The sequence below is a fragment of the Colias philodice genome, chromosome 6 (genome assembly GCF_061535455.1).
Source record: "Colias philodice isolate Cphi_HAF_F1 chromosome 6, ilColPhil1 Martin Lab GWU primary, whole genome shotgun sequence".
NCBI lineage: Eukaryota > Metazoa > Arthropoda > Insecta > Lepidoptera > Pieridae > Colias > Colias philodice.
Genome location: NC_143091.1, coordinates 3977861 through 3988276, shown reverse-complemented (window position 1 = coordinate 3988276; position 10416 = coordinate 3977861). Strand labels below are relative to the sequence as shown.

Below are 10416 nucleotides of genomic sequence, written 5' to 3'. Positions count from 1 at the left end.
AACCTAAGTTTAGCCGGCTAATCTTAAGTTTATGTTCTCACCTACCTTTAGCCGTGACATATACAAGTAAATAAAAACAAAACAATATATATAGTATACAAGTAAATAAAAACAAAACAATATATACAAGTAAATATAAACTGTATATTAAAACTTGTATAGAAAACAAAGGATAACGCAAAACAGCTGCAATGTTCTCAAAATATTATACCTAATATGTATGTAGCTTACGTCCTTTGCAACTATAAAAAACAACTTATCCGGCGAATTGGTAGTGGTTTTTTTACATTTAGGAACAACACATGATTTTCTGGTATTTGGATTGGACATTTTTAAAAGTATTTAATTATAATTTCGACGGCACGGGCGCGCGATCGCTAGCGGACTGAGTGAGCCAGATTGAGCGTGTTGTAGTGTGACGTCACACCATCACCGGGCGTTTACAACTTCTTTTACTTCTAAATCGGAAACTAATTGACGTATCGAAGTAATTTTTTCACTAGTATTATTTATTTTTGACAGAGAATATGGAGTGCTAATAAACAAAATTAGTGAACATTCTCCATTATAACGCTACTTATAATATTTCTAGTTTACAATAAGTTGTTTTATAATATTTGCTATCTATGCAGAAAGCTCAATATTATTCGATTTTGCATAATAAATAGAATAATAGAGACCAATGACAAACGAGGGCGAAGCATCACCTGATTTTTGATACCGTCATATGCGGATGTAAAACCATTTCTATGTAATATGCATGTGTTTGTGTATCTGTCTGTACCATTGTTTTTCTTAAACGGATGGACCCGTTTTTGTTAAGTAAATATGCTTTTTTAACCCGACTGGGTAAAGATTATATATAATAATTTTAGACAGCATTAACCCTCTAAGTGAATAATTTATTTTTGATGCCGTTCCCAAAACATGCCAATTTGTAATCCACTTTTTTAAACTTTTATTTCCAATTTCTTTATTGGTAGGAACTGTTGAAGCATTTTTCATAGATAAGTGACTAACTATTACGATAACATTATTCTTTTTATTTTGTTAGAGTCATCTATTGTTCAAAATTTTATCAAATTGCATTAGAATTGCTTTTAAAATATAAAATTCTCTGCCTATTCACCTTGAAAGATGTTAGGTATGTAAATTAAAATTACTTAAATTAATTTTATGACGATTTTTGTACGTACCTATTAATTATATTAGTTTTTTACAACCGCCATAAAAAGGATTATTTATAGCATGTTAATCCTGTTATCTAGACATGTATTAATTCGATACTGACTAAACTAAGATTAAGTTCGTGCTTATCCTTTTTGCATGATTAAGTAACAAACAGACAGACTTCTACGTATTGTACGACAATAATATTATAGAAATTAGAAGCCGCTCACGTAGATTCCGCTTAGATTGAACCGGGATAAAAACAAAAAAAAAAAGTAGGATCGTAAAAAAAACTTTTTTTTTACAAAATTAGTATAGTTGTCAGTTTACAAGTAAAGTCAGCAAATAAGCCACGTATTATAATTATCTTATTTAAGATCACAATTTCAAAACTAGTTTGTTTATATGAAGGTCGTTGTATTTTTGGTAATTAAGGCTTATACATGCGCTAATAACCTTGACCATACTTGACGGATCTCAAACCTCTCCCGCTGCACCTTCTTTTTTCCTCGCATTTTGTATTTAAAAAGATACCAATCAGTGAAACAAAAAATCCTCGTCAGGGACTGTTGTGTAACTGATAATTTATTAAACATAAAATTTTCAGAGCTCTAAGTCAGCAGGTTACGAAGTTTATAGAGTATTTGCGGAAAAATCGATGACCACGGCACATTTTTTTTCTAGAAATCTATTAACTTTGGAAAAAATTCCTCGCGAGCAATTAAAGATCAAAGACCATCCTATTTTATATATTTTTTTCGGTATTGTGCTTTATGTTGTACCAGACTTTATAGAGGTTGAACATAGTCGAAATTGCCGGGTAACGCCTTAAGTTAAACACACACACATTTGCTGGTTAGCAGTGCGGTAGTTAGAGAAAAAATAATGCTAGATTTATTTTTTTTACGGATGAATGGTTAACATTTTATCAATTTTTTTAGTTATAGTTTAGCATTAATTATAGAAAACATGTAACCTCTTTACGGTAAAGCGCGTCACACACGGTGAAGATACTATAATATTATAGTATCTTAAGGTATCCGGTATCAGCGTTCTGACCATCATTTTTCTTTTTGTCATTGCGTACTAAGACCCCTGTAGAACCAATTAGAACCGCCATCCTGTTACAAATGACCCACAAAATTTTTTGGGAACTTTTTTATGGCAATAGGTTATTCGTTTTAATAATTTAACTTCAATAGGTACTTACATCTATAAAATGCAAATTGTGGAATAGGTAGGTATTTAACCGATTAATAATAATCATGAATAAATAATTATTATGTGTCAATGAAAATATACGGTAATACTGAATATTATTAGCATTGAAACAAATAAAAATTGCCATTATTGTGAAATTGAAAACAAGAACGCATTAACGAAACACGAGAATATTTTGCTTACAAGTTATTGCATTTTTGTAATCAGCACAAAGTGAAGTATGTAGGTATAATTGCGTCATTCTGTGCATTTCATTAAATTAATTTTAAACTTATCTTACATTCTCGTATTCAATTCAAGAACGAAATAATGAGACGATAAAAAATATGAACGATACCCAGCATCCATTTAGTTTATTATCTTATAATAGGAGGTTATCAGTCACGCAAACTACGGTTCTGAGTTCGCAAAAAAAAAAAGAAAAAATAATAATAATTCAAATAGTAAAGGTGGTCCGATGTGGTACGACACGGCTTGTCTGGACCGGTATTATATCGAAGTTAGTACTTATCCGTGTTATTAAAGGGCGAACCAAAACATTCAGGAGCGAAATCTGGTTTACTTTAAACCAGATTAAGCTACTTTCATATTTCGCGGGTCGCGGTAACTGTAACAGTTATTTGTCATACTATACTTTAATTCTCGAAAAAAAAGAGCTTATCTGTTTTGGCAAGAATTTGAAAATGTTCGGGATAGTTTTAGGCGAGTGTTGTGGGCGAGTGCATGTTGATATCTATGTCTATTCAAAGCGTGTTTGCAGGATCGTGCGAGGTGCGAGTTGCGAGCCGCCGAGCCCGCGCCACGCCAGTCTGTACCGAACCACCGACTCGTCGTCACGCCACCGCGTGCCAAACACCGCACAAACGTGGCGTGATATTGAGAAAAAGCCGGCTGTGCACGGGTTGAAAAGTGACAGTGCGTCAGTGTGCAAAAAAGTGTTCGGGAAAATTTCTCTGGACTTACTCAACAACTAATTTCGACTGAACTCGACTACGATTTTACGATTTTTCTTCATACACTCACTGCAATTGCGCGATCATTTTAGGTGAGTGCTGAAATTTTTTGTGTAAATGAAGGTAGTAGCTACAATTAATTGTTACAAAATGTATTTTTTCTATTACGAAATAACAAATTAATCGGCTGTCTATAAACCTCGACTGTTGAACTGAGGAACTGGTTTTCAAGGTTTCCATTTTTACGTTTAGCTACGAGTTACTTTTTTTTTGTTCTAAAAGTAAGCATTTGCGTACACTTTTATTACTTTCTGCTAAAATTAAAACGAGTCGTGCGCTTTGAAGAAAACGTAGGTAATTAGCTGAGAAATAAATCGTATTGATAATGCCTTTCGGCCGTTGTGTAAACTGTTTCAAATTCCCGTATTTTATTTAATCTTGACATAGGTACTTACATTAGAATTACGTATTCAACGAGTGAGTGATTGAAATTTCATATCAGTATTAATGATAGTGATATAAAATTTGTACTTGCATCAATAGATAAAATATGTAGTTAGGTAGTAGGCTAAATTTCAATCGAATATTTATTACAAATACGATTATTATTAAGCTATTGCATATAGCTTCTATCGCGGGCCTTGAGCGCGGGGACCGAATCCAGAAATTCCGTAACGAAAAACCTCACGCTCCCCACTCCGATGGGTGCGGAGGTGTGGCTTGAAGGCATAGCATGCAATAGCTTTACCGCGGCAGTCCCCGAGTGCCACACGTCTTTTTTTTTATTTATCATTTCATAATGTGTTAAGTTTCTCCATTTTGTATTATTTCTTTTTTGTATCTGACAATACTAATTTGTTACTGTTCATTTTTAATGACTGCAAAATTCGTTACTTATTATTAATTTATGCAAAAAATAATTATGATGTAAAAGACTTTTTATTTTACGAATATTGGGTAGGTTTATAAAATGATAGAATTAATAATTTTAATTTTCTTGCAAAGTTTAACGTAATTGCCAAATTAAGTTTATACTTTATAGTACCTAGACCAGGTTAAAATTTGGTTTTGCGACATTTAATATGCACAGAAAAAAAGTTCGCTTCTATTCTTGTAAACGCGTTCATTAAAAGCCGATTGAATTATCTTACGCTATGTTTGTAAAACCTGTTAAAACACACCTTTACTGAGGCTGTTTTCTTTTTTGATTCCCAAGGCTAGACTTATGTAAAGGAGCCAATGCCCCGTATAACCTAGACGGCTTGGAGTCTGCGCCCGCGCACTTGCAGATCCACTGGCGCAATTATGGTGGCGTGATAAGTGAATGGCATTTACCTCGCTGGTCTTTTGGACCCCGTGTCTAATTTTATTTTCATGGGTTTATTGACATGAAAATTGATTTTACATATTGCCATGGCAACGTAATCCCGATAAAGGATATGTTATTTAATTTTATGGCTGTCGTAATCGCTGGTGACTTGACGTCGTTTTCGAAATCGCGTCGCGGCGTTTGGTTTAAGTACGATCAAATCCGGTTGCGGTTATTACGAAATTGTATTAATAAATATAAATATTTTTACAGGTTTAAAATAAAATTAATATTTTTAATAATATACAATACTAGCGACCCGCCCCGGCTTCGCACGGGTGCAATGCTGATACTAAATACACTACAGAAAAACTGTGAAAGTTGTATATATAAAACCATAGCGGCCCGCTCCGGCTTCGCACGGGTATAAAATATATAGCCGAGCGGCCGGCCGGTGCCGCCGCAAACGCTACGTCCCGCAATTTTTAAATCTGTAATATCTTCGAAAATATTCACTTAAATCATACGGTTAAAGGGCCATATAGATCTATATTAAATGAACAATGTATTCAAGGTATTTAATTGGTTAAGGATTAATGCTGTATTGGTTAAAATCGCTTCGAAAATTAGCCATTATTTGTCTTAAAAAGTAAATCACAAAAAAAAAGTTATTGTGGGTTATCCATAAGAGATAGACATATACCACCGCAGACTTTTCTGTAGACCTTTTCAATGTGTATAATACTTAGTACATTATTTTGATAAAACTCGTAGGGTTCAGCCTGCGTTTGCAATGTAAGCGGAAAAAATGTAATTTTTTACGACTTCACATTAGAAACCTCAAAAATAACAGTACTTCTCCACTATTTGATGGATGTTATTATACATATAAACCTTCCTCTTGAATCACTCTATCTTTAAAAAAAAACCGCATCAAAATCCGTTGCGTAGTTTCAAAGATTTAAGCGTACAAAGGGACATAGGGACTGAGAAAGCGACTTTGTTTTATACTATGTAGTGATATACATGTATATAATAGGCACATTGTCAGTTATTGAAATATTATCTAATTACTTAAATAGGTACAAAAAAATCAAGTAAATAAACAATAATTAACTATTAATAAAGGCTCATTAAATGTTCCTTATTCAACTTAATTACGTACCTACCTGTAAACAAAAGCATATTCAAAATAACTGGATATTCCCATGATATTTCCAATAAACTTGTTTTTCTTAATTACAATAAGAACGTGGTCATATAATTTGATAATGCATTAGTTTTATTAATAACAAATCATCTATTTGGATCAAAGTGATTTGATAATAACGGCCTCCTTGGCCTTGTAGTTGATGTCCCCTTTTTGTATGTAGGGTAACCACGAAATCCTCAACATGAAACTATATTTTTGTCTGCGTTATTTATTTATGTATTATTTTGTAGAATAAACAGTTGAAAATTGAAATGATGTGGTAATAATTGAATGCTTAATTATAATTAAATAAAGAAATATAGTCGCACGTAAAAAGAACCACACAAATTAAAAATAGATTTCACAATTAACTAGGTGCATGTTTTTCATCTTTGTATCACTCTTTTAAATTAGCACGATGCGTTTGTTTTGATTTGAACAATTTACGTATACAGGGTGTCCCACTTTCGGTATACTAAGCGCAAAGGGACTTGTAGTTTTGCATACGCTGAGTACGTAAAAAATAATTATAAAATTCCAGACGCATTTTTTTTTTAAATAGAGGAATTCTTAAAATTCCATGTGTACACCCCCAACAAGCAAACCGCCCAACTTTGCCACCCGCATGTGAGCTATCGTTTAAGATTATGTTTTCATAGACAAAATACTCACATTAGCGAAGCGGTATAAGCCGGCTGCGCGAAGCTAGAGACGAATACATGGATTTTAAGGAAAAATTTAGCAAAAAATTTTTCGCGTAATTTTGTTATTTAAGTATTTTTTATGTGTTCAGTGTATGCAAAACTTCAAGTCCCTTCGCGCTTAGTATACCGAAAGCGGGACACCCTGTATAAACTAAATTCAAATCGAGTTTCCCATTGCAGATTATTAAAATATGTATTCATATTAGCTATTTTTATGTATTCTATTTCAAAAACATTATATGATTATAATAAGCGGTACCGGTAAAGTTCAGCGTCGCTCATTAAAATATACAGTCCCCTAGTGTCGGTGCAAAACAACTCTTAAGGATGTTGCTATTATGATGCCCCCTGCTTTACAAGGGTCGATAGTATTGAATAAACCTTGACCGTGGCTGTTATATAACAAATGATTGTTACGTTCCGATACAGGGACAACTTGTAGGGATTCTAATATCATTAGTATTAGCGTTTTTTTCAACCGAATCTGCTTATTGTAATTTGTAGCGTGTACGCTTATCCGTAGAGGGTTTTGCTTCTTATTGCGGTTTTTGGTGTCCTATTTATTTCAAGATCGTTTCAAATTTTTGTTTCTATATTTGTTGAAGTGAATGCTTCTTGTGCTAGTTCATAGTTGCTAGCTTTTAGTTGCTATCCGTTAAAACATTTTCTCAAAGTAGACAGGATTAAAAAAAGAAATGTCGCCTGAAAACGACGTAAAACTATTCACATATTTAATATTTGTACAGTCGTCGTGACCTTACATGAAGATTATGTATGACATAATCAGTTTTTATAATTCTAATAAAACGTTATCAACAAATTTACACTCGTTACTAACGCCTAAGTAATGCAAGAAAATATTTCTAGAGCATAAAATATGTAACTATCGTATTACACAATGTGATTTAAGTGGAATACAGAAATAGGTTTTAAATTCTTCAGAAAGGTGTCATTTACAAGTTAAAATATATTATAGAGCATTTTTTGAAATGGCAAACTGGTAATCTACCATATTATGTGTAAGAGTGTAACTAATGTTGAAATAATTTGGAAAATCCAAAAGTGCACGCCTCATAATTTTTTTTTAATAAATATTTATTAATTATTATTTTTGTTTATTTAATAACAATTAAACCACATCGAATCAGACCCTGAAAAATGAAAGGGTTCTATTCCTGAGCATACTCAAGCGTAAGAGAAAAAAAAAGACTCGATTAGTAAAGTATTTCGGTCGCTATCGTGTTAACAAGAAAAAGGATCCGCACATACAGACACACGGACGTCCAAGACAGAACTTTTTTAAACTGTTTTTTAACTAGTTTAAATAACAAAAATGACATCAAAAATATCATGAACGTTAAAAATAGTGTTTTTTCTTAATATGTGTGTGTATGTATTATCTTACAAGTGCAATGTGTGATACATAAAGACATTTTAAGTTTGAAAAATCAGATGTTTTGCGCGAAGTGACAGTAGTACCCACCTCAACGCTTCGCTTATGAGGCGTGCAATATGAACTTAAAATAGATGAAAAAATGTCTTTCGTCAAATAATTTATTTGCTTTGTATTGAAATAAATTAAGAGGGATATGGCCACCCGGTGCACGTTTGACTACATTTTTGGCGCAAAACTGATAATTCGCGACATTATAATGTTGCCACTTCCTTTAATTGGCACTTGAATTACCGGTTATGTAAATGTATAAAATCAAAGTTGTAACAATTTATTAATGTTACATGCAAAGTTTATCAATGTCATCATATATAGAACATTTCGCTGATAGCACGGTTAATATTTCAACTTGTTTGCTTATAAAATCGTCGATGTTTTAATTTCAAATTAATCATTTTGCAATGTTCGATTTAAATTAAAGAAATAGAGAGTACATATAGAATATACATATTTCTATTTACTTTAATGAGTATTATAAACGTAATTAGCTTATCTCGAACATGAAGACCTACTTAAGCGTGTGACTGAGCGCACTAAGATGCCAACTTAATTTCACTAATTACCAGCTATTACATTGACAATTCGGAGTTATTATTGTCATTACTAAACATGCTCTCATAAATCTTGCAATTATTTCGTTCAAGCCATGACGCTGTAACTGAAAATGGCGATTTAATGTCTGTTTATTTGAAGTGAAAGTTTGTACAAATTAGCACACGAAACTGTATCTACACTTGCAAAAAATTGAGGCCATTAGGTCTTCCCCAATGAAAATAATGCTAGGTCACATGTAACGTAAAGTCAGCATTTCAAATCTTAAATTTGTAAGATTAATTAATCATTTCGTTTTAATCATAACCGGCCATAAATCACGATCGCTTTCAAAATACCTAATCAAATTAGTTTAGTGTTTAAAGTTGGTCTCTTAATTTTATGGAAGTTTATAACTTCCTTAACGACATAGCATAACTCAATTCAAAAAAATAGCTCCTGTATTTCCAATAAATATCTAATTAACAAAACTTATCTATCTGCTTTTACCCAATGTAATCTTAAATCCACAAAAGGGTCACACAAGGTGCTACATTGAACCCACTACGTTTCCTTACTTATGGAAGCAGATTGCCGTTTAAATCTCTTGTTCAATCAGTGTCGTAACTTTCAGTTCAACTTTCACTCGACACTGCACTTATCAGATATAGTCGTACAAGACTAATTAGCGACGTAATTGTCTTTTTGAATGTCACAGAGTATGTTGGTAATTGCTGTAAGTTTGTTAGCCTATTAGTTTCTAAGTGGCTTATTGGTAGTGCTTCGTTGAGATTCAATGTACGGGGAAGTTCATGAACTCGAGTCATGTTTACAGTGAGTCCTGTTTCTACAGTTACCGTGAAGTTAGTTTTTATTTGGGTCTATCTCGAGTTTGGAGGCTAGTGAAAAAATGTGTTTTAGGATAGGGTTATTCCAGACGGATAGTTTTTTCGAAATCCTTATTGAGGACTAAATTGTGGGCCTAAGAGATGGTTCGCTGCAATCTTAATTAAGATGCGAAAGATCCCAAAAACCAAGTAGATATAAAAATACTAATAAACATTAATGAATAATAATTTTGCAATTATTTTCGTATATTACCAGTTTTGATTCAGGAAGTCGATTATTTCGCAAAGCCTTGAAGATCTTTGCGACAGTTGGATTTTATCTTGAGTTATCATTATGAAGATAAATTATTCGTAATTACAATAATTTTATGATGACAGCACAATGTAAACTGAAGTTTTAATTTTCTGTATCATACCGAATGTTTTGAAATAGCTTGAAGCAAAATACTTAGTCGAAATTAAACCGTCAATGCGTTTCGGATGGCTGAACATGTTAAGGTGTGTGACAATTCTATAAGACACTGAGGTGGGTCTTTGAGATGGTAAATAGGTCAGAGGGCACACGACAATTGATCTAGAGCCTATTGTAATTGCTAGTCTATTGTCTAATGACAATATTAACGTGGAACAATGTAGCGAGACCAACGCACGCGCTTCGTTTTAAAAATTAACATGTTTGATATTCAGGATTGACATTTGTTTATACTTATATTTATGTATATCTTATTTACGCTATTTAGTGGAATGGTTACTTTAAAATATGAGAATAAACAAAGCTTTAATCGTTTATATATTACGATTTATATTTGTCTATTTCAAAAATCTGTCTGTTAAAAATGGTAAAGGAAATCTGTCCCACGAATGTAAACAGTGCCATCCTTGAATTCGATCATGAACTCGACTTTATACCACAAAAACATACGGCTAATAATAGACTAGGATAATTGAAAATTTAACTAAAACTTATGGCTTTATTTTTTATTGTAATAGGATTTTCTACAAGATCGTTATAATAAATTATGATTGTATATCCAA

General features: G+C 32.6%; 1 protein-coding gene across 1 annotated transcript in view; it reads left to right on the top strand.

Annotated features, from left to right (window-relative positions):
- Positions 1–3183: 3183 nt before the first annotated feature.
- wdp (Leucine rich repeat protein windpipe) overlaps positions 3184–10416 on the top strand; it is a 40197-nt gene continuing 32964 nt past the window's right edge. Inside the window, exon 1 of the mRNA XM_089696211.1 lies at positions 3184–3436. The gene's annotated coding sequence lies outside the window, so the exon portion shown is untranslated. The remainder of the gene's footprint in view (positions 3437–10416) is intronic.